The sequence below is a fragment of the Galeopterus variegatus genome, unplaced genomic scaffold (assembly GCF_000696425.1).
Source record: "Galeopterus variegatus unplaced genomic scaffold, G_variegatus-3.0.2 Scaffold4266, whole genome shotgun sequence".
Lineage (NCBI taxonomy): Eukaryota > Metazoa > Chordata > Mammalia > Dermoptera > Cynocephalidae > Galeopterus > Galeopterus variegatus.
This window is the reverse complement of record NW_007730377.1, coordinates 22,686-27,066: the sequence shown is the minus strand read 5'-3', so window position 1 is coordinate 27,066 and position 4,381 is coordinate 22,686. Positions and strand designations below refer to the sequence as shown.

The window sequence follows — 4,381 nt, the reverse complement described above, 5'->3', positions numbered from 1 at the left end:
AGTCACCTCCAAATCCTGACAGTTTTCAGAGCCTTGAAACCTAAGGATCTGTGGAGAGCTAAGGGGATCAGAGGACCAGGAAGAAATAGTGGACCCGCTACAAGAGCAATGGCTGAATTCTAGAGAGAGAGGGCCAAGGGATAGTGCTGATCTAATCTAATGAGTTAAAACAGGGGCTCGAAAGACTTCTGTGGGTGCATGGCCAATAGGAACAAATCTGATCCCTCAGGCTGGTGTCCAAGGCCTTCTAAATTCTGGCACCCACCCGCTTCTCCAGCTCCCATCATGTCACCTGAAGTACTCTATGTTGTAGTAACACTGAACTCATCATTCTCATCCCCCCACCCCCTTTTTAAAGCTGTCTCTACTGCCTGGAATGTTCTTTCTATGCATCCCTGCCTATTAAACTCTTATTCATCCTTCAAATCCCATTTCAAAAGTCACAACCTCTAGAAATCTTCCTCAATCCTCATCCTTCTTCCTCCCCACAGGAACGAATCCCTCCCTCTGTGATTCTGCAACACTTTTACATTCTTTCTCTGTTTTATATATATATACACACAGCTATCTTATGATTTATTTAATTATTAGTTCATCTCTCACTATAAACTTCGAGGTGCTCCAAGGCAGGGACCTTGTTTTTTATTTCTGTACTCAGGTGTTTAGCACAGGGTCTACTGTGAGTAAGTGCTTTTCCTAGGGATGACCCTGGGGCCTGTACCAAATTAGGGTCATCATGAGCGCTGAGTCCAGAAAGACCATATTTTGCTGTGTAAGGGTCAAGGAAGTTTCTCTACTTAAGAGAAAAATCCTGAAGAATAAATAGTTTGTATTAGAGAAACCCCCAGAGTTCTGCTCTGTTTTGAATTAACTATGAAAAAGCAGAGCAGGGTGGCCACGTTAGAGTAATAGTTAGACTCAAAATCAAAGTTCGTGAAAACAGTGAGGCTGGAACTGCGTCTGCGCAGGTCGCAGTGCTGTGAGGTCTCCGGGTGCTGGCTGATCTGGCCGGGATGTACAGCCCGCGGTGCCTGACGGTGCGTGTGACGCGGAGCTGGGTGCGGGAGAGAATAGGGGGCAGAATAGTCAGGGGTGCTGCGTCTGCGCAGGTCGCAGTGCTGTGAGGTCTCCGGGTGCTGGCTGATCTGGCCGGGATGTACAGCCCGCGGTGCTTGACGGTGCGTGTGACGCGGAGCTGGGTGCGGGAGAGAATAGGGGGCAGAATAGTCAGGGGTGCTGGGAGGAGGGGAGACAGCGAATCACTTATAAACGGCTCCAAAGCGGGACGTGAAGCGCACGTTCCAGGAAGGTGAGCGAGTGCTGTGCTTTCATGGGCCTCTTCTTTATGAAGCAAAGTGTGCAAAGATTGCGATAAAGGACAGACGAGTGAAATACTTTATGCGTTACAGTGGTGGGAGTAAAAATTGGGAGGAACAGCTTCCAGAGAGCAGAGTACTCAAATACGTGGACATCAATCTGCAGAAACGGCAAGAATGTCAAAAAGCCAATCAGGAGCCTTATGCAGAGACAGAGATGAGAGGGGCTGCCCCAGGAAGGAAGACCTCTGGTCTGCAACAGAAAAACGTTGGTGAGAAAGCAAAAAAGAAATGGAGATGGTGTTAACATAGTGAGACACTTCAGCCTCCTGGGAAGAAAAGGACCCAGGCAGATGCTACTGTTGAAAATGAGGAAACATTCGTGAACAGAGTTGAAGTAAAGACTCCTGAAGAGCTAAAACCATGACTTGTTGATGACTGGGACTGAGTTACCAGGCAAAACCAGCTCTTTTATCTTCTCCCTTCCGGAGGATTATGCAGATTACAAGACATCTCCAGGGAGCACAGATAATGAGGAGTATGCTGTTAATGAAATTGTGGCAGGCATAAAAGAATACTTCAGTGTAAGGTTGGGCACTCAGTTATTCTACAAATTTGAGAGATTGCAGTGTGCTGAAACCCTCGTGGATCACCTTGGCACACCCATGCCCCAGGTGTATGGAGCTCCACATCTACTGAGATTATTTGTATGAATTGGAGCGATGCTGGCCCATACACCTCTGGATGGGAAGAGCCTTGCTTTATTACTGAATTATCTTCACAATTGTCTGAGTACCTGGCAATGAATTCTTTGTTTAGTGCCAGCGATCATGAACTGTCCCTCCTGAGCTCCATCGGAAGCTGTGGGAGACGTTCTCACTCACTCACGTTTGGATCTCTGTAAACACAGTTTTGTGCTTAGTCCTCCTCTTGTACAAATGATGCACTTTGAAGATGTGAGTGTATAACAGAAATGATGTTTGTTTTCTGGTTGATTTTAAACAGAGAAAATAAAAGGGGTTACATCTTTTTTCTTTTCTTTCTTTTTTTTTTTTCATGTCAAAGTTTCTACCAGCCTATTCAGTGATGGACATCAGAGAGACATGCTGTACAATGTTTTATTGCCTCGTTGACAAAGCTGCTTTAGGATGGTGGTAGTTCTCTTCCGTTGACACTATGCCCTTTTATGAAATGTGTTAATGCTGTATGACAAAGTGCTCTGATTCCTAGTGCCAAAGGTTCAATTCAGTGTATATAATTGAACATATACATCCATTTGTGCTCCTTTTTTTAAAAATGGTGCTTACCGAGGGTTGCGATCCCGTTGCCGGTCCCGGTCTGGTACGGGGGGCAACACTGAGGGTTGCGAACCGTTGCCGGACACGGAAAAAGACAAAAAAAAAAAAAAAAAAAAAAAAAAAAAGGTGCTTAAATTAAAGAGCCCATCGTTTACAAATCATCCATGTTGTTCCTTAAGCGTTTTATCTTTGCTCAAATTGTTGAGGAATGGTGGCTTTTTTCATGGTTTTTGCATTGTGTCTAATGCATGTTTTTTTTTTGTCTTTTTTTCGTGACCAGCAATGGATCACAACCCTCAGTGTCGTGCCCATACGGGACCTGGACCGGCAACGGGATCGCAACCCTCGGTGTTGCGCCCGCACCTCGCTCAGCCAGTGAGCGGGAACCGGTCTGTATGTGGGATCCGAACCCTCGGCGGGAGCGCTGCCACGCTCCCAAGCGGCGCACTGTAGCAGTGCGCCACCGGGCCGGCCCCTAATGCATGTTTTAACATGATAGATGCAATGCATTGTGTGGCTGCAGCTTTCTGGAAAAATCAATCTTTTAGGAATTGTTTTTCAGATCATCAATAAACTTTTTCTTTAAATTTCAAAGAGCAAAACAAACAAACAAACAAAAGAACCAATGAACTTTAACTGGGTAACAGAAGAGTTCACATTTCAACAACAGAAATCCAGTTGGTTACATATGACCAAAGACAACAAATGTGAACACCTAAATAAAGAAATCACAGAAACTAGTACCTAGAATTGACCTGCAAGTCCCAAGTTCTCAGGGTCTGCTGTATCTTACCTGGACCAAATATTGCTTGAAATAAGGAAATTGATAGGGCAGGCTTTGAAAAGATCTGACTGATTTAATGGGATTTGTTAAAATGAACTCTAAACCTCAAAAAAAAAAATATTGAGTATTAGGAAAGTATTTAAATACAAAAAAGTGAAACCAAAGTGTATAAAATACTCTCTCTGCACCGTAAAGGGACTTTTAAAACTTACTTGTGGATATACCAGATATTTGATTAAACCAATCGTTAAGAAATTTATGGTGTGTGGGAAAAAAAAAATCTGTTCCTTTTAACTCTGCAACTAACCTGATGTTTACTTTTTGAAGCGTTGCTCAAAACTATTGGAGAAAAAGAACCAATGGCCAGAACATAAAGAGCTTATTGCATGATGTCGCTGGGTAGTGACAAATCTAGTGCACGTTTGAGAGGTCCAGAGGACCAAATTTATGCATCTCAGACATGGGTCCTGGTCGTCGGAACTGGCAGGCTTCTGGGTCCCTGGTTACAAAGTTGCAATAGAGAATGGGGGTGGGGGAGGAGGTGGATAGTTAACCCACAGCTGAGAACACCTCCTGGGTGGGGGAGACCCTAGATGGGGGAGGTTCTTGCCCCTCTCTGGACCCTCTGGCAGTAGGTTGCTGACTTCTGCTATGCTCTTGTGTGCATTTAGCATTTCTGAAGTGAGGAAGACTAAGATCAACTCTGGCATCCTCCAACTGTGGCCATTTTCACTATGGATTCTTCTGGTGTGGGCAGGCCTCACCCACCTAAAACCCCAAGTCAGCATCTGCATGGGAGGAAGGAGGGCAACTTTCAAAACTCTAAAATACCAGCCTGGCCCAGCTTCCCAGATGTTCTGGGAGTATTACAAAAGACCGCTTTCCAATGGAAGCTTTGTTTCCTCACTGGGTCCTTAGGTCCCAGTTGTCTTTGTGCTCCTTTGCCAACTTCAGTGAGGGAAAGAAACCTAGTGGATGTGTGG

The 4,381-nt window shown here is 44.9% G+C and overlaps 1 pseudogene; it reads left to right on the top strand.

Annotated features, from left to right (window-relative positions):
- The first annotated feature begins 1,013 nt into the window (after positions 1 to 1,013).
- On the top strand, positions 1,014 to 2,269 carry LOC103602733 (annotated as a pseudogene).
- Positions 2,270 to 4,381: the final 2,112 nt, after the last annotated feature.